The sequence below is a fragment of the Phoca vitulina genome, unplaced genomic scaffold (genome assembly GCF_004348235.1).
Source record: "Phoca vitulina isolate PV1807 unplaced genomic scaffold, GSC_HSeal_1.0 scaffold13, whole genome shotgun sequence".
NCBI classification, from domain to species: Eukaryota; Metazoa; Chordata; class Mammalia; order Carnivora; family Phocidae; genus Phoca; species Phoca vitulina.
This window is the reverse complement of record NW_022589716.1, coordinates 17,073,209-17,097,028: the sequence shown is the minus strand read 5'-3', so window position 1 is coordinate 17,097,028 and position 23,820 is coordinate 17,073,209. Positions and strand designations below refer to the sequence as shown.

Below are 23,820 nucleotides of genomic sequence, written 5' to 3'. Positions count from 1 at the left end.
AACTTTGAAAGACTAAACAATCATGGTAAAAAAGCCATGAATTCTATGTGCAGTATTCCCCTGGCGCTGGAGTTCTGCCGTTCTCATTGATCGGTAAACTTGGTCTTGGCTGGCGGTTCTTGCTGATCTTCTGGGGGAGGGTCCTGTTGCAGTGGTTCCCAAATGTCTTTGCCAGAGGCGGTATTGCCCCACCTTTCCCTGGTCTGGGCTTAGTAATCTGCTCGGGTTTGCTCTCAGGAACTTTTGTTCCCTGAAGCTTTCCGTTCAGCTTTGGAGGATGAGAATGAAAATGGTGGCCTCCCAATCTCCGCTCAGGAGGAGCCGAGAACTTGGGGCCCTGCTCCTCAGTGTGCCCCCAGAGAAAAGCAGTCAATCACTCCCATCTCCCTGGTCTCTGGCCGCACTCCATGCTCACCTGGCCTGTGACTGAGCATTTCTATCTCTGGTACCCAACCCGGTGTGGAGTCTCCAAACCCCGCAGATCCCTGCGGTGCACTCCCGCGCCGCTCCTCCCAGGGGAGGAAGGTGAGTCTCCCCGGATCTGCCGCTTCTTGGGTCCCTGCTGGAAGAGCAGTGGCCTGACTGTGCCGCGGATCACTGTTTATGGCAACCCCGAGCTGAGAGCCCATGCCTCAGCTCCATCTCTGCAGCCAGCTTCCCTGCTCTGATACCTGGGAGCTCTGCCACACTCAGGCACCCCCAGTCTTTCTGTGACCCCGAGGGTCCTGAGACCACACTGTCCCAGCGAGGGTTCCACCCCCTGCTTAGCCACTGGAGCAACGTCCCTCAGTGGAGCAGACTTCTAAAAGTTCCGATTTTGCGCTTCGTTGCTCTATCACTTGCCAGAAGCAGTCGACGGAGGCCCCCTCCCCCACCGTCTATCCTCCCAAATATCACCTCGGATTCACTTCTCCGCATGTCCTACCTTCCAGAAAGTGATCGCTTTTCTGTTCAGAGAGTTGTTGCTATTCTTTTCTTCGATCTCCTGTTGAGTTTGTAGGTGTTCAGAATGGTTTGATCCCTATCCAGCTGAATTCCTGGGACCAGATAAAATTCAGGTCTCCTACTCTTCTGCCATCTTGCTCCTCCCTCAATAATGGAATTTATTGGCTCAAATAATTGAGAAGTGCTTGCTAGATTTGGCTTTAGGTGTAGCTTTGTTTAGGCTTGTCTCTTTGTTGCTATCAGATTTATTTCCTTGATAGTGAGTTCAATCTCTAGCAGACTCTGTGATCATGGTTTTAACATGGTTACTCTCAGCCATGGGCCTTCCCCTTCTTTCTTCCATTCATGCTCAGTAGGAAAAGGGAAAGGCTCTACCACTGTTGAACAAAAATCCTGGGCTTCAATCAGACTGGTTCAACTTTAGTCTCTTCCCATCCCTGAGCCAATCAAAATGGCCAAGGGCACAGAATTCTGCTGATTGTTCTATGGGAAAGCTGTAGAGGCCCAAGTGATGGAGTCAGCCTCCTCCAGAGCACATGGGTTTTGTGGCGGAAGAGAACATGCTCTTTCCAAGAGAAGAGTAAATAGAGAGTTGGTGTGCCCAATGAGAAAACTGTACAGAATTCTGTTTCCCCAACTTTTTAACAACAGGTTTTCCCTCCAACTTTTTGTTAGGAAAATTGTCAAACATATGGAAAATTGCAAGAATAGTAAAACACCTGCATACCAACCATTTAGACTGACCAATTGTGAACATTTTTTAGTACCCTATCTTAAGTAGCAAGCTCTATGCTATTTCATAGCCACTTGTGACAAATTTTTAGAATTTCTTCAAATGGAGATTTTTTAATTTAATTTAATTTTTTAAAGATTGTATTTATTTATTTGACAGAGAACACAAGCAGGGTGAGTGGGTGAGGGAGAAGCAGGTTTCTGCTGAGCAGGGAGCCCTATGTGGGGCTCGATCCCAGGACCCTGGGATCATGACCTGAGCCGAAGGCAGATGTTTAACAACTGAGCCACCCAGGCACCCCCAAATGGAGATTTTTAAAAGTTTAGTCAATACTTCAGAATTCAAATGGAATCGAAATGTCATTTCCACGGTATTGTGTCCTTTCCCTGCCTTCTCTCTCTCTCTCTCTTTGTTTCTGGATAGAGCCAAGAATCATTCTATTTTCCAACAAGCTGTCTTGTATACCGTGAAGGGAATATTATAAGATTAAATGCAGAGTAGCAGTTCTCTAGCAAGGTGAATGCTTCTCATTACAGAGATCCCCAGTTGATCTCCTAAATGTAATTCCTTGATAATGTGAAACTTCTGAATTATTTATTATGTCATATTAGATCAGGTATATTATTCCTGAAAATAAATTTGTTATCATCGGCAAATCAGCTTTTAGAAGTTTCCTATATCAAAGAATAAACCAGGGAGTAGATTTTAAACTCTTAGGGGGGAGAAACTGAAATTATTTATTTTGAGGCCCTTTTTGCACCTAGGTAGCTTCAAATGTAGATGAAGAATCATACACTGAAGAATTACAATTTCTAGATGTAGTTATAAGTAATTCATCTAGTGGTTTATCGTGCTGAAAAGTCTGACTACAATTCGGAAGCCAAGTAAAAATTCTACAGGTAAGGGACGCCTGGGTGGCTCAGTCATTAAGCGTCTGCCTTCAGCTCAGGTCATGATCCCGGGGTCCTGGGATCGAGCCCCGTATCGGGCTCCCTGCTCAGTGGGAAGCCTGCTTCTCCCTCTCCCACTCCCCCTACTTGTGTTCCCTCTCTTCGCTGTGTCTCTGTCAAATAAATAAAATATTAAAAAAAAAAAATTCTACACTGAAGTAATGAATTTCAAGCATTGCCTATTTATTCTGAAGGTGCCATGTTTTCTCTTATGATCACTCCATGTGATACTAATAAAAAAGGCGATTTACTGGCCTTTAGTTCTGGTCAATAATAACAGCAGGAGTTTTTATTTTTTTAAGTTCTTACTATGTGCTCAGCACTTCATTGAGCCTCAACTGAAGTAGGTATCCTTATTTCTCCCATTATATAGATGAGAGAACTGAGGCATAGGATTTTATGCAACTTGCCCAAGGCCAAATATGTGGTAAGTTATGGCATTTCAGTGGATAAAAATGTGCCCGTATGTGCAAAGCTGTCCAATTGAGAATCGGAGGCCGAGTGCAAATGATTATCATGAACTTGAAGATCAGATGACTATTTGTAGACATGTATGCCAAAATGTTTCATTTTGTCAACTCAAGGTTTTTCATGGCAGAAAAATTTTAATAAATTTCTATTGCTATATATGTATTTTATAATAGACTTTATTTTTTTTTAAAGCAGTGTTAAGCTTACAGCCTGATTGAGCAGAATGTCCAGAGATTTTCCATATATCTCCTGCCTCTACACATGCCTAAACTCCATTCTCAACATCCCCCACTAGAGTGGTACATCTGTTAGAACCTATGAACCTACACGGACACATCATTATCACCCAAAGTCTATAGTTTACCTTAGGGTTCAGTTTTGGTATTGTACATTCTGTGGGTTCAGACAAATGTTACAATGATGTGTATCTACCATTATGGTATCATATAGGGTAGTTTCACTGCCTTAAAATTCCTCGGTGTTCAGCCCATATAAATGTTTTCCTGCCATGTAGTAAGTCATTCTAATGTTGCAGCACTTAATAAACTGTTGAGGATCCATCTCCAAACCCCAGTCAGAGAAACAGGACCATTTAGCAGGGAAAGATCTTGCCTCAACTGCAGAAAGAGGTTTCAGGTCGTGTGGGGAATTTCAATAATTTATAAGTTGGTAAATTCCAATTGATGCACATTAAGTAGAGTAAACATCATTTAACAAACATGGCCACGGAGCTTGAACTCCACTCAAGAGATGACTACTTGGAGACAGTTAACTCACCCTGAAAATGCCTTCCATAGTTCAAGTCTGTAATTTTTGGCACAGGATAGAGTTGTGGCCAGTATTCACCCTGTGACTCTCCGCCACCTGTTCTCCCTAATTAAGGACTCCATTTTCTGCTCTGCAGGCCCCATAATTTACAAATAAATAAAATCCACAGGATATTTGTTATGAATGCAAAAAGTTTGTGAACTATTTATCTTTCTCATATGTGAAGTATAGAGGGACTCTTCCCCTTTTTCTCCCCTGCCATTTTAGGAGGTTTTTTTTTTTTTTCTTCCTCTCCTTTCCTTTGTGGAAGTAAAGGAAGTCTATAGAATCATTTTCTTTTTATCCTCTGGAAGTAACACTCTCTCTGTCCGTATATATATATAGAGAGAGAGAGAGAGTGAGAGAGAGACGGAGAGTTACATATACATAGAGAGAGAGAGAGAGAGAAAGTAGTAGAGGAAGTCACGTATATATATGTGTGTGTATATATATATATTTGTGTATGTGGAGGTGCATTATATATATACAAATATATATATATTTCTGTGTATGTGGAGGTACATTTTTCATTTCACTGTAATTGTTCAAAAAACAATTCATTTCTCTACTTTTTATACTTTCCTGCTTCTTTCCATTTTCATTTCTACCTCACTTGCCTGTGTTACTGCACTGCTCTTTCATTGGTCTGCCTGGTTCCATACTTTTCCAATCTGTTGTCTGAATTACAGCCAGGGTAAACTGGGAAATTTCCAATATAAAAATAAGCATTTAAAAAAATAAGCATTTTTTTAGCAGTTGAGAAAGCTAATTAACATGATTTATTTTAACATAAGAACAAGCAAAATAATCTTTATCTTTTTTGTCTTCTGATCATATAATTTGTTTCATAAAAATGGATTTACTTTTCAAGAATTTGTTTTTTTTTGTCACATAGGATGTAATACATTTGAATAGTTTTGTCTAATTCTCCTTAATGGGCTTATAATAGCCCATTGTGTGATTGAGACTTAATTTTTTGGTAAGTTTCCAGTAATGAGATTTATATTATTTCTAATTTTTCCTGATATTCAAAACATTTCTGCAATAAGCTTATTTGTATATAAAATTATGCTCACATGTGTTAGTGTTTCAGAAGAAAATTGACTGGGATTGGAAATCCTGGATCAAAGAATAGAAACATTGCATATTTCTCAATTATTCTTCATAAATACTTATATCATCCTCACTATCCCTAGTTTCTTTTTTCACTTACCAAAGAGTTTTTTCCCCCAGTATGGTAGGTGAAAAAAAATTCTCAAAGGAGTTGTAAAGTTCAGTTAACCAATTGTGGGTGAGGTTCGTTAACTTTATATGTTTATTGGCCATGTATGTTTCTCCAGGTTAAAGGATAATTATGAGAAAGTATGTTGAATAGTGAGCCTGGAGTTGAGAACTTTGAAGGGATTAACTGGTTCTGAGAATTTTTCTAGTCACCTTGTGAGCTGAGCTTAAGCAGTGGGCCCTCTAATAAAAGCTATATGCATCGATGGTTAAAAATATGTACATTAAAGGGTTGTTCTTTTTTTTTTTTTTTTGCTACATTGAAATGCAAAATTATAAGCCTCAAGGAAATTAGAAGTAAGGCAACATCCAGAAAATCTTTGATGTAAAATACGTTTCTGTACAGATTTATTGTGGTTATTTTCATTATATTCATTAAATGAGGCTCATGACTTCTTGAATTCATATCCATATTCTCTATCCTAGGGGATCTAACTACTGATAAGGCTGTATTTCTGTCAACCATAGTGGATTAGTTTCAGTTTTTACCTTTTAATTAAACAGCTGCTGCCGCTAAACACAATTTTGAATTATTTAATAGTCCATATTACTTTAGTCAATGCACACTGCTTGAATTTTTTTAATTATATGAAGCTATACATTTTTTATGATATAGCTTTCCTAAAAATGAGTTGACAGACAGTAATAATTTGTTCTTTTGAGATGTCAGGAATATCTTAGCATATTTTAAAATAAGTATAACTAAAATTAAAAGCCATGCTGATCAAATACAAGATCTTTCACTTAGAAAATGTGAAATACACAGAATTTTAAATAAAACTCCCATTCAAGATGTTATTTGTAGTCTGTCTCACAAATAGGCAGCACATGTAGTAAATACTGTGTTGCACAATTCAGAAAACTGGAGATGATCTGAAAGATTCAACTTTTCATTGAGGTCTCATTTCAGAAATGAGTTGCTGTAGAATTTTGTGTTTTTTTTGGCAACAGAGGTTAAGTGGTGTTGTCATTCATAAAGAGAACTCATTCAGTCCAAAAGCTATTTACTGTTAATCAACATGAATTTTTGTGATGCGTTTATGATTATCTTGTTACATTATTCTGAGTTATATTCAGAAGTGTTACTTAAATTTCTAGTTTTAATAAGATTAAATGAATAATTCAGTACAGCTTCAAAGATTATAGATACTGGGAAATTATTTATATTTAGAAAGTAACAAGGGTGTGACCTTTCTTCTTCATTTCTTTATTTAAAAAAAAAAAAAAAACAGAAATCTCTTTTTCTGTCCCCCCGTATGTATATGTGTGTGTATGTACATCTATACATGTATATATGTGTGTAATGCACTCTCCTATGCATATATATATATGTGTATATCCTACAGGCGATATCTCCTCTCTCCTGTTTTATGGAGTGAAATATGAAGTGTAATAATTGAAATATTGAACATTGGAATGAATAGTCGAAAATACATCACATTTTGTTTTTAGTGCCATCACTACATCTGAACTTTCTGAGAATTGCTGTGATCAGAAAAGCCACGTTCGATATCTCGATTTGACAAGAACTGGTATCTTTACCTTCAGCCTTTGATTGAATTTCCTTAAGTGGTGGAAGTATGGCTGAATGGTTTAAGACCCATCTTCAGTCTTTTTTTTTAACAATGTAAACCACTTAACAGAGTATAGATGATGGTACCTGTCAGGATTCCTAGAATAAATTATTTCTCCCCTCCCTGCTGACTCCTTTAGAAAATTATTTAGAGACTATATCTGGTCCTGTGTGTCTGCTCTGTGTTGACATCTCATCGATTCTTTCTCTCCTCTCCTGGCTTTAAGAAAAAGGAAAAAAAAAAAGTAAAAGTTTATTATAACACATGGTGGTGGAGTAATACTGTCAAAGAATGCAGACTGTCACCTGCCGCTAATGTAAGGTGACATCTCCAGAGAATAAAGAGGGTGGTTATCATTCTTCAGTGTTCGGGATGTTACCCTGTTCAAGATAACAGTTTCTGCCATTGAACTGTGTTTGTAAATTAAATAAGAGATGTTACCTCTATTTCTAAAGGAGTTCAGTAGCTTAGAGCATCAGATAGAACTTAGTCAAAAGACATAGCCATTTATTGAGCTTAAAGAAAGACCTGATTTTAACCTCGGTGTACACAGTGTAGACAAGCATAAGCCAAGAGCTATAAGCATAGCCTCTACTATCCCCACTACCCCCACTACAAGTAGTTCTCTGCCAAACTATTTTATTTTCCAGTGGTGTCCAACTCTATGAAGAAAACAATGCATTGTATTTTGGTTTGTTTCCCCCCAGTAGAATGCAGCCATAATGAATGCAGAGTCCAAGTCGGTTTGTGTTCAGCTGTGGAATGAATGACTAAATAACATGGAGTGTCACTCTTTCCAGTGTTTTATGGGTACCGCTTAACCAGTGAGTTATCCACGTGGGCAAAATGGCAATGCCTAGAGACAACACCGTGTTTCTGTGTGGACAATGGTGACGGTGTGGCTGAAAGTAGAGAAAGAAAAGAAAAAGGCAAATAATCCATTTGCTTCCCATGCAGTGTCAAATATGAGTGCCCAAGTCTGAATCTTATCAGTTTCTGAGTAAGTCCTGATGTCATAGTGATGGCCTGAGAAAGCTGATTTGAGGCCATTGGGGTTCACTTGAAAACGTTGATTCTTGATTCAAGGAAAGGATTAGCAGCTTACAGAATAAAGTCTCTTTCTCCCAGTCTTTTGCTATATTGAGAAAAAAGAGGAAGCATAAGGAAGCGTGTTGTGTGGGCACATGCAGGTCTGTGTATACATGTGTGTATATGAACACGGGAGGAGGAGCAATCTAATTTAATGCTCGCCAATAGAATTTTGGCCATTACCACCACATTTTAGCCAGCGGAAAGGAGGCAAGGGAGAAGAAGGGGCAAAAGCAGTCAGTTTAAGATTAGAGGTTGTGGTCTCTATTTGAGGCAGCTATACACCCAGCAGAAAGTTCAGAACGCATTTACTAAGGAAGCGCTAAAGTGATACTGGGATTTATCTAACAGTTGGGGTTCTCTCACAGCCAACACTGCCACAGGTACCTGGCCTCTGCTAGCCCTTCTTCTAGGAGTTGAAACTGCACCCATTGGGGAAGTTATGTCCTTCTTCTATCCAGTTTATGTGGGTTGGAGAAAGTCAAGCAAACGCACACATGGATATATGACGTGCCTGGTGGTAGGTAATATGTACTTCAATGCAGAAAAATAAACCAACAGGTTTTAGAAATTTTAAATAAAAAGGCAAAAAGAAAAGCATTTAAGTACTGAGAAGTGATTTAGGAATGGAACACCAAGTTTCAAGCCAACAGGTAACACTGCGGGATTTTAAATAAACTTGCTATGAAAAATAGTAAAAAGTCTATTTTATTTGAAAGGCTGTATTACCAATAGGAAAAATCAACCACACGATTCTACAAGGTTTTCTTTGGTTTTTGGTGACATCCTCATATATGTTCTGATTCATATTAGGGACACAGAGAAGAAAAAAATATGAAATAAGAAAATATGAAATGCATACACACTTATTTTTTAGTTGTTCCCCAATGTTACTCATCAGTGTAATGACAGTCTCCTTTTATAATGATTATATGGTGATTTCCATTTTCCTAACCAGTAACTGTGTTACCAAAATTCTTCTCTACCTAGAAGCTAAGAAACATATTAAATTCTTTGTAAACTTAGGTATATAACAATAATGAACAACAAAATACCTGGAAGTGATAGTGATCAAGAGAATAATAAAATATAATGACAGTAAGCTCCACTTCTTACTCTTTTATAATCCATTTTGTTCTGAAAATAAAACTTAAAAAGCAAGAGAAACTACCTTCTACTTGGCCATGAATTTTTGTAACTCATCTCTTTTCCCTCAGTGTTCAGAAATATGGGGTACCTATCCAGGGATGGGTCCACAGAATTGGCATTTTTAACTCTTTCCAGGTGATTCCCTGACATTTGGGAACTTGCTTCTCCACCACCTTTTATTTTGCCTCTTCTACCTATAATCTATTGCTTCCCTCTTCCTCTGAACCTTCACGGTAAACAGAAAATGCTCTAGATTAGAAGGAAGACAGTATCTTGATGTAGAAATATTTTCTTGGCCTGTCTGTAATAAATGTATGTAAGTAAATGTCTTTGTTTACATAGTCATTATGTAAACATATTTATATAAACATATTTCCAATTACTGGAAAATTTTGAGGCGAGAATTAAAAATTCCTAGAAAACTCAAGCTTTTCAATATAAGTATAATTTAAAATAATGCCTAGGCAGTGATAATTAAATTAACAAAAATAGCCAGTGTGTATGGAGCTTTTTTCCTGTGTATGAGGCATAATGCTGACACTGGGGATGTAAGTGTAAAATACAGGCTTCCCGGAGCTTGCTGCTTATTGGGGAAAGCTGACTAGTAAATAGCTTTATTATGCTTATGATTTGTGAATCATCATTGGACAAAAGTAATGAAGACAGCGAGGAGAGGGAATGGTCTTTAGACTGGGGCTACGCATCCAATCTTACCATTTGATAAATTTTCTGATGTCTGTGAACCCTGTGATGTTTCCTTGGCATCTAATAAAGAATGAGAATCCCACGGAGACCACCTTTGGGAATGGTAACACAGAATTTAGGAAGAAGTTGCAGGGGAGTCCTTTAAGAAATGGCATGCCAGACAAATGTGTGTTTGCATCCCCTTTGCTCAAGTGACTTCTGCTTCCCTCATTTCCCTAAAATGTTGCAAGTGCTTAAGTCTCTTTTCAGTATTTAAAAAGTCCTCACTGTGGTGAGTTTGCAGAAAGGGATGCTGGCTTCTAGATTCTTACAAGTAAGTTGGCTTTGCAGTAAGCGGTCCCCGCAAGTCCTGAAATAATTCGTTTCCTCAGCTTCTCCTCTGTGAGAAAACACTGGCATATTGTCACTGTTTTAAACTATGCTTTTCTCCAAAAGAGATGACTTATTCCCCATTTCTCACTGTTTGTTTCAAGTGAGTTATAACTCTCGGATCTGAGGGCTGCTAATAGGTTTGGTGGCGAGTTGCAAAGGCATCATCTTCCCGCTTCCCACCAGCTGCTGGGGACTTTGCACAAACAAAGGCGCGCAGGTCACCCTGTCCTTTCCAGGCTCACTTAGTGCGGAACCGCTTCTCTCCCAAGTGCTGGGCTTTTTATCATCCCTCTTCCTTGTATTTCTTTGTTCTATGATACTTGAATTGGGGAAAAATGAAATTATGCTTGACCCAAGGCAAAGTATTCCTTTATGGGATAGTTAGTTATGCTCCTGTGATGTTATCTCTCCCTGTGCTTGAGCTCTAACAATGGAACACCTTCCTGGTGAAATTAAGGGTCGTAATCCTGATATTGAATTCTTCATTAGCCCTTTCACATCCTTTGTAGTGTGTGTTTTAGGCTGATCTGATGATGATGATGTTCTGATTTAAAGGGTTTATTTATTTGTTTATAAATTGCAGTGTGGCTTAATAGCTCTGTAACTGGTTCTCAATGGGTATCTGCAACAGAAATATAAATCTGAAACAAAGACCTCTTTTTTTTTTTCCACTCTCTCTAATTAAGGCTCTGATTTCCTCTTAGAAAAATCGTAATGCAGTAGAATGGCTTCTGTTGATCAGAATTCATTTTATAGTTTCCAGCGCAGTGTAACTTGTCTCAGATCTGCTACGGTAGGAAGATGCTTATTGATACTGAAAATCTAACTCTGTAAATGAGAACTAGTAATTTTAACACCATTTGCTTGTTGACATAATATTACATAATTTTCGAAACCTTTTCGTATCTGTTACTTTATTTAATCCTTGTGATAGCACTGTTTCAATTCTGCTGTGTCATGCCAATATCCTCATTTTACCCATGAGAAATTGAGGCTCTGATGGGTTAACTGCCCAGCTAGTTGCCTTAAGGCCAAGAAGAGGGAGGACAGAAGAGCAAGGCCTCACTCAGCTTCTTGGATATCATATCTATAAACTTGGCTTTCCTTCTGGGCTCTAAACTGAGATCATTTTATTCAAGTTCAGCAATGAGGTGATCTTTGATTTCCTTAAATATTGTCTGCTTATTTGTTAAGTGGGAATTGGGCACACGTGAGCATTGTGAATAATTTTACTTTAAATGAAGTTATATCTGTACATGTTTCCATGCTTTGAGGAAATGTTTGCTCACTAAAAATTCAGTGGAAATCCTGGGGACTCTAATGCCACTTTATTTACTTGTCACATCTAAAACAAAAGGATACCTTTTAAATGAAGTATTAATTGGTCATTCGACCTACAAATCCTCAGGAGGCAGAAACCGGTGTATAGTCCCCCTCCTCTCCCATTTCACAATATAAACACGTATAAGAGAAATGAAGGGCAAAATTTCTGGAAACATAGACTTTGAAAAAATGTCTTTCAAGTTAAATTGACCTTTTGCTCACAAAGATCATGCCTGGAAAGGCTATAGAGTAGAACAGATGTGTGTTAAGTATGTACATAAAAAAAAAAAATGCCAGGGATGTTCCTAAATGTTTTCTTCAATTATCTATGGAACTCCTTGGACCATGTTTTAGAAAATGGTTTTAATTTTCTTTGAGGGATTATCATAATTGAAAAGGTCACAGGAATCAGCTCCATTACTAATGCATTTGTACTTGCCAAGGCTCAGTCATGGGAAATCTCTCTGGTTTTCATATTCAATACTTTTCTTTTTTGCTTTGTTGTATGATAAGGGAGAAGAAAGGGTTGACATGAAGGGGAAATGAATCTGGTGCTAACTTTATTTTTGTCCCTGCCTTTGCCTTTCCTGAGCCTTGTCATCTGTCAGGCAAAGTAAGAGTACTGTTACATTAAGGGGGTTTTAAAAATGAATTGATCATTCCATACTTTCAGAAAGCACATTCAAGTAATGTTTAAAGTGCCATTTTCATGTAGATGAGAGCTTCAAGGTTCCAGTATAGCATATGCATAGTGAAATATTTTAACCTTTCATTTCATGCCTTTCAACATTTTAGAAAGCATTTTTCTGTTCATTTTATTTGGTGCTAAAAGACGTACCTTTTCTTTTTTTCCTCAGGAGAACTTGAGTGTATGAAAGTTAATTTGTATCCTTAGTACAGACTTTTGTTGGTAATATTAGGGAACATTTTAAAATATTAACAGAATGACTGTGGCTTCTTTTATTTTATTGATTTTTGTCCAGGATAGAACTTTTGAATATTTAATTCTTAAATAATGCTAAGATGTAACAAGTGCAATACCTATTCTCATATACTTTATGTTAATCATCAAGGGCTTTATTTTCTGCTGTTTCATGTCTTAGACCTTAGTTCTGGGGAATAACCTGAGGAACCCTTTAAAAAAAAAAGGGTGGGTGCCCAGTGAAGATCACATCTGTTGCCACTATGTAAATATTTGTCTTCTAGCATCGGTATGCTAACAGTGTTTCTAAGGCCATAACATTTGTTGAAATAATGGGTAGAGGCATTTTCATTTTTGGTGTGGATAGTGATACTCAAAAGCAAGAAAGGAAGAATAACAACTTGAAGAAAGTTAAAGTGGGTAGAACTCTGGTGCAATTCTCTAATTCTCAGGCAATTTAGCTCTTTCTGGTGTGAAGCAGAGCTTGGGACCCTGGGGGAGTCAGCTTCAGTTGTGGTCATCTATAAAACAGGGACAAAAGTTTCTACCTCATCAGGTATTAAGAGAGTGTAACAAGATAGTTTTCTATGAAGACACTATTCACAGTCCCTCCTTTTTTTTTTTTTTTTTTTAAGATTTTATTTATTTATTTGACAGAGAGCGAGAGCAGGAACACAAGCAGGGGGAGTGGGAGAGGGAGAAGCAGGCGTCCCACTGAGCAGGGAGCCCGATGCGGGGCTCGAACTCAGGACCCTGGGATCATGACCTGAGCCTAAGGCAGATGCTTAAGGACTGAGGCACCCAGGCGCCTCCACAGTCCCTCCTTCTTGATGTTTAAACATGAACTGATTTTGAACCCATGTTGATGTTACTGGGATGTGAACTGAAAAGAGTTGAGTAGGAGCCCATTAGGGTCTGTGTGGTGTATTTCAGTTGAACCTGGGTGCCAATCACAGTGCACCGTAGTGGGCATGAATATAGGCATTTCTGGCCTGGATTAGGTCATGAGGAAATAGTTGGTATCATCAGATTGACCAAAACCAAAAACAAACAAAAACTGTTAATATCCACTCTATTTGTAAGGATTTAAAGAAGCAGGCTTATATTGTGTATGCATACTCTTAAACCCAGTAATTCCTGGCACCTTTATATAAAGAGACATATTCAGGGATTTTTAAGAGAGAAAAACTGAAAAGCATATATTTTGATCAATATGGGAATGATTAAACTATGGTATATCCAAATTATGGACTACTAGTAGTTAAAAAACATGAGATATGTTTCTTATGTGGGAATATCTCTGAGACATGTTTTTAATTGAACAGGGAAGTTTCCAAAACCTTTAGACCTGACCTATGTACAAGACTCCCACCCAAACAACACAAAACATGTATGCATATGCAAATAGCTAAATGAAAAGAAAAGGGTCTGATGTTGATAATAAATTTGCCTCTGTGGAGGGAAATAGAATAGGTGAAGTAATAAGAGTTTTCAAGTTTTTCTATATTTTTTGAATTTTTTTCAGTGAGGATATTTTCATGTATTACTTGTGCATATATAACTTAAAAGGGGGAAAATAAAGCCCACAATCACTTTACAGAATCTGTAGCATCTAATGATGGATCCATAAGCATCTCCCTTCACAAAGATGAAGGTATTGATTAAAAAATACCTAACTATGAGCCACTCTTTAAGGAAGCCACAGTGATAAATTAGTCATAAATCCAGTGTGGACACTTCAGTGATAATGAACTTCAAAGTTTAACAATGTTTAGGACTGAAAAGTTAAGTAAATGATAAACTCTGTTGGGCATGAAGTGGAAGCCTAGTGGTGGGAACTGTATGGGAACTAGAAATTTAAAGAGACACTGACTGTCTTCATTCATTTACTTGTCTGTTTGCTCTTTTATTCTTTCATTCAGTGTCTTCTGGGAAGGCATTGTGCCAAGGCCCCAAGCAAGCCCCTGGGGACAAAACCTCAAGTAAGGGGCTAACTTTGTCTTTAAGAGTCCCATTTAGTATGTGTGATAAACATTTAGAAAGTGAATGACAATTTATTGTGAAAATACCAGCAACTTAAAGCATGAAATCAGTAAGATCAGAGCATACAGAAGGGTGGGATGGACTTGAAAATGAGACATTAGTGAAGAAGGCTTTCTAAAGGAGGATAGTCTCCAATTTGGGTTTTAAAATAAGCAGGCACAGGAAAAGAAACAATCAACAAAACCAAAAGACAACCGACAGAATGGGAGAAGATATTTGCAAATGACATATCAAATAAAGGGCTAGTATCCAAAATCTATAAAGAACTTCTTAAACTCAACACCCAAAGAACAAATGATCCAATCAAGAAATGGGCAGAAGACATGAACAGACATTTTTCCAAAGAAGACATCCAAATGGCCAACAGACACGTGAAAAAGTGCTCAACATCACTCGGCATCAGGGACATACAAATCAAAATCACAATGAGATATGACCTCACACCAGTCAGAATGGCTAAAATTAACAAGACAGGAAAAAACAGATGTTGGCGGAGATGCAGAGAAAGGGGAACCCTCTTACACTGCTGGTAGGAATGCAGACTGGTGCAGCCATTCTGGAGAACAGTTTGGAGGTTCCTCAAAAAATTAAAAATAGAACTACTCTATGATCCAGCAATTGCACTACTAGGTATTTACCCAGAGGATATAAAAATACAGATTCAAAGGGGTACATGCACCCCGATATTTATAGCAGCATTATCAGCAATAGCCAAACTACGGAGAGAGCCCAGATGTCCATCAACAGATGAATGGATAAAGAAGATGTGGTATTTATATACAATGGAACACTACTCAGCCATAAAAAAAGAATGAAACCTTACCATTTTCAATGACATGGATGGAACAGGAGGGTATAATGCTAAGCGAAATAAGTCAGAGAAAGACAAATACTGTATGATTTCACTCATATGTGGAATTTAAGAAACAAAATATATGAACATAGGGGAAGGAAAGAGAAAAGATAAAAACAGGGAGGCAAATCTTAAGAGACTCTTAACTATAGGAAACAAACTGAGGATTGCTGGAGGGGAGTGGGTGGGGGATGGGGTAATTGGGTGATTGGCATGAAGGAGGGCACTTGATGTAATGAGCATTGGGTGTTATATGCAGCTGATGAATCTCTAAATTCTACCTCTGAAACTAATAAATAAAAATAAAACAGGAATTATTTAGAAATTTAGTAAGCTCCTGGGTGTTAGGAGAACTGTGTGCAGTGGAAGAGTGTGTTCAGAGAATTATATTCAGACTGTGGTTGCTGGAGACAAAATGCAAAGCGTCTCTAGGTTTTTCTGCAAAAGGAGGTCCGGTCTAGCATTGCTCTGTGAGCATTGAAACAAATTAGAAACTCTATTGATAGAATTTTTCAAATCTTTTCTTTTTTTAATTTTTTTTTTTTTAAAGATTTTATTTATTTGACGGAGAGAAACACAGGGAGAGAGGGAACACAAGCAGAGGGAGTGGGAGAGGGAGAAGCAGGCCTCCTGCTGAGCAGGGAGCCCGATGCGGGGCTCGATCCCAGGACCCTGGGATCATGACCTGAGCCAAAGGCAGACGCTTAATGACTGAGCCACCCAGGCGCCCCGAATTTTTCAAATCTAATACTGGGAGGATCTCTGTAGTGAGTTTTGCTTTTTACTTCTATTAATTGTACCTTCTCATTGGAACCAACCTGTTTATGAAACGAACTACAGCCTCTTTAGTCCAAATAAAAGTGAAACTTCTAGTTGTGACACTTTCTAAACTTCCCTTTATAAAAGTGGCATTAGACGGGGCCACCATGGCGATTAAATCACTGCAGACTGTTTGCAGACTGTCAAAGACGTTGCTGTGTATGTTGGCTTTTAAGTTAAGTATGAGTCTTTATACAAGGTTGTTGTCTTGAGTTTCTCAGATGTCTGGGAAGGAAAACAATATTTAATAACATGTACAATTTAAAACTCATTGTCTTGGGAGACAGGAAGATGGGGAAAGGGCCTTTGAATTTACTGAATTAGGATCTAGGCTAGTCTGGTTTTAGGGAAATAGATGGATTTGAGATGCTGTGTCTCCCTTTTGTTACTATTCCTGCCTCATTAGTATTTAGCAGTTAGAAAGCCAGATTGCTAGAATCTCTCTCCTATCCCTTCATTCTACCAACTAAAAAGGCCACATATTTAACACTTCTCCTGGTGATCTTGGGTTCCCTATATAGCCACTGAATAAATTTATATTTGAGAATGTAGGTATATTAAAATTAAAAATATACTTTATAATATCTATGATAACTAGGTATAGTTATCCTCGAATGAATGATGTTGAGCTATCAATATTAAAACAACATTTCAAAGAAGCTTTAAAACCTACCAGGCTGTGTCCTATCACTAATACATTTGTGTTTCTCCAAAGATATATAAAGAAGCAAGCTCTGAAGGTGACATCTGAACAATGGCCAGGGAATGTAAGCTCGGCTTGGATCTTTGAGATTAAGAAGAGCTATCTCTTCTTCAGAGCCTTATAGGTCAATGGGAAAAAATCTTAAAAATCAATTCTTTCAGCAGCCAGGAACATCTGAAAGGAAATCAAAACTTGTTTATTATGCTGACATAGTTTAACACCAGCTAAGAATCTTAGAAATGAATTTTAAAGTGTAAGGTCTGACAACAGTACATTTAACAAATCATTTTTTAATAAAAATGTGGCAATCATAAACTGTCATATTCTTTCTACATTAACCAATAATAATCTTATATATTTGGTATGGGAATAATGACTATGTATATATGTCTATGTGTATATATGAATATATTTTATGTAATTCTAAAGAAACCCAGAGGTGTTAATTATTCATTAATTATATTAATTTGTGTATTATTCATTATGTTGATATATATTTAATTCAAAGGAATTCCATAGATATTAACTATTCATTAATATTACAGCTATATACATGTAAGGATAATTTAACCTTCTAAAACATCAGTTACTCTTTGTTTTAAATATTTATTTGAGAGAGAGAGAGAGAGTGGGCGTTGGGGGCAGGACAGAGGGAGAGGGAGAGAAAGTTTTAAGCAGACTCTGCGGTGAGCATAGAGCCCCTTGAGGGGCTTAATCTCAGAACCCCGAGATCACAAACTGAGCTAAAACCAAGAGTCAGATGCTCAACCAACTGTGCCACCCAGGCACCCCAAGACATCAATTATTCCTACTGACATTCATGTGATATGCATGCAACCTTAATGGTCAGGTCTAATAGAGAATTAGCTTAATGTATCTTCATTGGGATCCTACAGTGCTAGGTACTATGATAGACACAGGGATTATGCACGTGAACTAGACAGACAGGGTCCCAAATATGTCTGAGCACGTATTTTGGTAATAGAGGAGATACTGACAACAAATGACTTATTTCTAAAATGACATATTCGAGACATAAGATGGTTTCAAAAATGATAAGCATTATGAAGAAAATACAGCAAAAGAATGAAAGAAAATAAGAGATCCAGTAGGGAGGAGGAGTGCAGAGGGTGGGGAGGATGAAGGCAAGGAGGGAAAATACCCTCAGATAGCATGGTCAGACAAGACTCTCCTGAGGAGTGATGGCACCTGAAGGAGGAGGAGCCACCCATGAGAACATCTGGGGTGAAGCTATCCAGACTGAGGGAAGGGCATTTGTAAAGGCCCCAGAGTGTCCAAGAGCTTGGCATGAGTAAGGCACACGGACAGCCTACTATGGTAGCTCTTCCATAGTTAATGGGCAGAACCGGCTCCTGGTGGAGATCTGAGAGTGGTAAGCAGGACTTAGATCTTACGGGACCTTCTGGACCAAGGCGCATTTTTGGAATTTCACTCTACATTCATTCAGGAGTCATTGGGGATTTAAAAACTTTTTATGATAAAAATTTCAAACATACCCCAAAATGGAAAAGTGTAATGACTCCCCATGTATGTGTTATGCAGCTTCAATAATTATCATCTCGTGGCCAATCTTGTTTTATCTCTTCCCTCTCCCCATCCACACCATGTTATTTGAAGCAAACATCCAGTCATTCCATCTGTGAATATGTCACTCTAAACCTATAAAACACAAAAACTCTTTTTAAAAAATATCGCCACGATACCATTATCACACTTAGTAACTTTTCAGTAATTCTTTGGTGTCATCAAATACCCAGTCTCTGTTGGAATTTTAAACAGGGGAGTAGAAGTACCTAATTTACAATTTAAAAAGTGTACCGTGTTGTATGTAATAGCAGGGCTTCATGGAAGCTGGGATCACTGGGGGGACTCCTTGTCTGGGTTTGGCATCAGCGTGGCCTGAACAGAGGTGCTTAGGATGGAAATGGAAAGAAGTAGCCAGCTTTGGAAGATGCTTATGAAGCAGAATCCACTGGTTGATCATTACTATGATTTTGGCCTAAGAATCTGAGTGAAGGTGGGAGATGGAACCTTGAGATGGAGACTTGAGGAGGAACAGGTTGGGAAGAAAAAATTAGGAATTTCATTTTGGCTTAAATGGTACCTTTGAAAATGGAAAACTATTTTAAAATCAGACTTAAACTGATAAAGAGAAGACAAATGGTATTCCTCCGTATTTATTGAGACTTGACTTCAGTCCTGCTAAGTGATACATGTCAAGGGGAAGATGATGATGGAAGAAGTAGTTTCTGTTAAAAAACTTACAGGTTTACTTGATCTATTCAGGTCCACTCAGAGAAAGCCTTTCACTGAGATTCCTTTGAGAAATAATAACAAGTCTGAGAGGTCTGACTGTCCAAAAAACACTTCCTTTTACCAGTTTATCACAAACTCAGTGACCTTACTTTCCGAACCTAAAATCTGACCACAGACTTGAAAAATCAGAGTGTACCTCCAGGGTCAGTATGCAAGAATAGATGATATCAGGACTGGCTTGGAAAGAAAAACTAAAAACCAAAACCTAAAACCTTCATAACCATGATGCCTACCCTTTCTACATTAGTTCTAATTCAAGAATGATCTGCCCACATTTGACTTTGAATTGGTCCACCATCTATTATTAGCAGGTGTAAGTTAATTGCTCATTGTTACCTGTTTCAGAAAAAGTCCCTCTCTCCTCCTTTTGCTTTCCTTCTCTTGTGGAAGTGACAGCCCCCTTTTTAAGGCTTTTCAATTGACTAATCAGGTCTATCCAGGATAATCTCCCTAATTTAAAGTCAATTGATGAGGGATTTGAATTACAGTAAAAACCCTTCACAGCCGCACCAAGATTAGTGTTTAATTGAATAATTAGGGACTATAGTCTAGCCAGATTAATATATCAGGGTCCTCATCTATGCAATATTTTCTCGATGAGCTTGTTTTGGGAATTAAATGAATTTAGGTGTATAAAGCACTTAGAACAGAACTTGATACATCGTACCTGTTCGGTAAACAATGGTTCTGTACGGTGTAGTAGGAAAGCCTTTAATCACTACCTTATGGCAGCAAAGAGGGTCTGTCAAAACTAACTAGTGTGTTATTGAGACAGAAGCTAGACACAAAAGAGTATCATGCATATAAGCTACCAAAACAGTCAAAATTTACCAATGGTGTTGAAAGTCAGGATGTTCGTTGCCCTTGAGGGGGATGATCCCTGGAAGGCTGCATGAGGCAGGCTCTGAGATGCTGATGATAATCTTTTTCTTACTCTTGGTGTTGTTTACATAGAAGTGTTCAGATTGTAAAAAGTCATGGAATCTGTACGTATATGTATGTTGGTTATATTTTAAAAATTTAAATCCAGTCAGATGATAGATGCCAACATTATGAATGGATAATCTTGTTATATGTGTTATGTGGTCTGTGTGTGAGCTTTATCACTGCAAAATAGGATGATGAATAGAAAATCTTTTCATTCCATATTACAAATATGATAGTGGCTCATGGGGGGAAATGGGAGGGGTCTCCATTAGCATATTTGACCCTTTCTCATAAGATTATTTTGTTTCTGGGCAGTTAGCATGACCATCTGTATTGAAATTGGATTGGTTATGAAAACATGTAGAGAATTCTTTGGGAGAAAAAGACAATTCTACTCACAAGGCTATTAACTCAGGGACCAGAACAATTGTGTTTCCTCGTATGTTCTAAACTTTCTTTGCAAGATCAGTAAATTGTATTTCTTTCAAAACAGAGATGCAATGAGCTTTCATCCTTATTATCTGTTTGTCTTATGCTACCTGCATTTTCTTTTTTACGATAAGACAAGAGTCGAGGGAAGCATTTTTTTTTTCCTGAAAAAAATCCTATGTCTGCACCTGAGTAATATAATCTGAGACTATTATCTTAAATATGTAAATGAGGAATTACAATACTATTTTACAACCAAGGCAAGCAGTTGTGTTTCTAGGTATTTGCTTGGATACCAAAGCCCATTTTTAGGATGTTAAGTAAAATGTTATATTTCCCCTTAGCATATGACGATTGATGATGTGATTTTATGTTTTAGATTGGCCCTGCCCAGTAAGACCTTCTGCAGTGGTGGACGTGTTCAGTTACCTGTGCTTTCCCATATGGCAGCCACCAGCCACATGTGGATATTGCACACTTGAAATGTGCCCAGTAAACTGAGGAATGACAATTTTAATAGGATTTAATTTTAATTGATTTAAATTTAAATAGCCATATCTGACTAGTGGCTATAGTGATGGGCCATGAGGTTGGAAATCTAAATTAAAAATGGTATTCAGACTGAAGTTGGTGGCTAGTTATTTTCATAGAACTTCTCGAAAGTGCATCTACATCATGTTTTTCTCAGCCTAGTTACTCTGGTCTCCTCTTGGTGGGAAAGTCCTCTTGTAGGTGGGAGGAGGCCTCAAGGTTCTGAATTGCATGGCAAAAACACTTACTTTTGTGCCTTTACCATTTCACCTGTTCCTTATTTCCTTAATCTCTGGGCACTGTCCTTTCTTTCCCAATGCATATAATGGCTGTCTTGAGGTTTATGTCCTCAAGAGTCTGACACATAGTAGGAAGTCAATAAGCAGTTCATGTACACATTAGGTTGTTAATAGGTGCATCTGAAGGTGTTGATGCATCATGAAAGAGCAGGAGGTTCAGTTCTGACACTCCTACCCTGTCACTTAATGGTCCAGCAGCAGGGTCAACGTCCTCATCCTTTACAGGTCAGATATTCCTTCATCTGTAAAATCAGGAAGGTTCTGCTCGCCTTATGGAATTGTCAAGATTAAATAATAATAAGAGGAAAATTTACAGAGTGTTCACACCATGCTGTAGATTGGTCTTGGCACCTTCTCCCTGGTCTCATTTAGTCCTCCATTTACCCCTACCTCCCTATGGGCTATTTTCAGATTTTACAGATGGGGGAACTTAGGTTTGGAAAAGGTGGTGTTGGGGCTGGAATTTGAACCTGGAAAGCCTGTGTCTAGGGCAGTAGGTTGGTTTGTCATACTTGTTTTTTAGTGGAGATGTAATTCATATATGAAAAAACTCACCCTTTAAAAGTACACAATTCTGTGATTTTTTGGCAGATTTGCAGGATTGTGCAACCATCATCACACTACTATCTAATTCCAGAACATTTACATCATCCCCAAGAAAAAGCTCATATCCACTAGCAGTCACCCCCCATCCCCTCGCTACCCTCATCCCTTGGCAGCCACTAATCTATACTTCCTGTCTCTATGGATTTGTCTATCCTAAACATTTCCCATAAGTGGGATCCTGTAATACGTCAGGGACATAGGTTTCAAGCCTTACTGTATACTGCTTCCAGTAATGTGGATAAAGGTCTCCCACATAGTGGGAGTTTGAAAATGAAAAGCTTGTAACGTATTATTGTTATTGCCACTCGTAAGCACAATCTGGAGTGACATGGCCATCTGTTTCTTGTTTATTGTAAGGCAAGAGGTATGGAGGATGAATTTACACCATAAAAAAAATGATAGACAAAAATAACGGGTCTCTCTTGCAACCCATCTCTACCCTCTCTATAGTTCTTAAAAATCATTTAATAACTGATTTATAAGACAGTTCCCATTTTGATAAAAAAAAAAAAAAAACTTTCAAGAAGAGGAAGCACAGGGGCGCCTGGGTGGCTCAGTTGGTTAAGCATCCGCCTTTGGCTCAGGTCATGATCCCAGGGTCCTGGGATCCAGTCCCGGATCCTATTCTTTGCTCAGCGGGGAGCTTGCTTCTCCCTCTGCCTGCCGCTCCCCCTGCTTGTGCTCTCTTGTTCTTTCTCTCCCTCTCAAATAAATAAAATCCTTAAAAGTAACAAAAAAATGAAAAGAAAAAAAAAAGAGGAAGCACAAATAAAGAGCACTAACTAAAGCAAAGGCAGTCCTGCAGGAGGGTCATTTCACCCTGCGACAGACTCTCCGTATTGGATGCCATGTAGAAAGTCCACTTCCTAATCCCGAAGATGACATAATTTAAGCACAGAGACCAGAAGTGGCTCGCTGCAACTCAGAGAGCTGGATGGTATATAATGCTTATTTTAGTCAAGGGCCTTATAAGCATATTTTTTAACAGTGACCCACGGTTAACCTAGTTGGGCATAAATATGGTCTAGAGTCGAGCAGAATCCCAACACGTGTCCAGTGAAAGCCATGTTTTTCCTTATTCCAGGAAGTCACTGAGCAGAGGCAGTTGAAAAACAGGTGCCAGAAGGTTTGAACACAGTCCTCACATTCCAAGGGAAATGCAAATAATGAAAACATAGCACACTTGAATTAAGCTATCTACGTGGCAAGAGTCATGAAATTTTCATTTCCTCACTTCCCCTGACTTGGGTAATGAAAATATTTCCAGGGGTGGGAAGGTGGTCCTGTGGGGATGCCTGTCTCACTTGCAGGCAGAGTTCAAGTATTGGAGTTCTGAAATGTATGCCAAAAAATCCAATAACGTATGAAGCAGCCAAATATGTTCATTTTATTAAGAATCTCGGTAAATGTCATTTTTCAGAGCTAATGCAGTTCTGTGAAACTGGTGGGGAGTGTTTGGGGACCCCTCTGAATCACTGATGGTCACAGCTCATTGCCCCAACCCATATTTCTAATATGTGTTCTGTTATGTGGTTTAGGCCGAAAAGAAAGCTTATTTTGGCTTTATTCCTTAACCCAAATGGAGAGAATTTTGATTCGCTATGTATCTCTCGGCTCTTGTAGATTATCTTATCATCCTAACTGCTAGCTTATTGAGATTAAGTGCTTTCTTATATGGCTGCATGGAAAGGACTTTTGATTTTTCTTTAAATTAAACCTGATTCAATTACCACATTACATAGATAGATGGTCTTGCCAAGAAGAAGATAAAGGCTCACACTCGCTTGGAGGACAAGTGTGACAATAGACAGGAGGTGGGACCTCAGTGTCTGCAGACGGAAGCTGGTTCTGAAACCAGCGCTTCTCAAGGGAAAAGGACTTTTGCATGATTCTCAGTTCTGATTTCTGTGCGTGTGTGCGTGCACGTGCATGCGTGCACACACACACACACA

At 38.4% G+C, this 23,820-nt stretch overlaps 1 protein-coding gene across 1 annotated transcript in view; it reads left to right on the top strand.

Annotated features, from left to right (window-relative positions):
* FHIT (fragile histidine triad diadenosine triphosphatase) overlaps positions 1-23,820 on the top strand; it is a 1,435,811-nt gene that overhangs the window by 928,728 nt on the left and 483,263 nt on the right. The gene's annotated exons all lie outside the window — the stretch shown is intronic.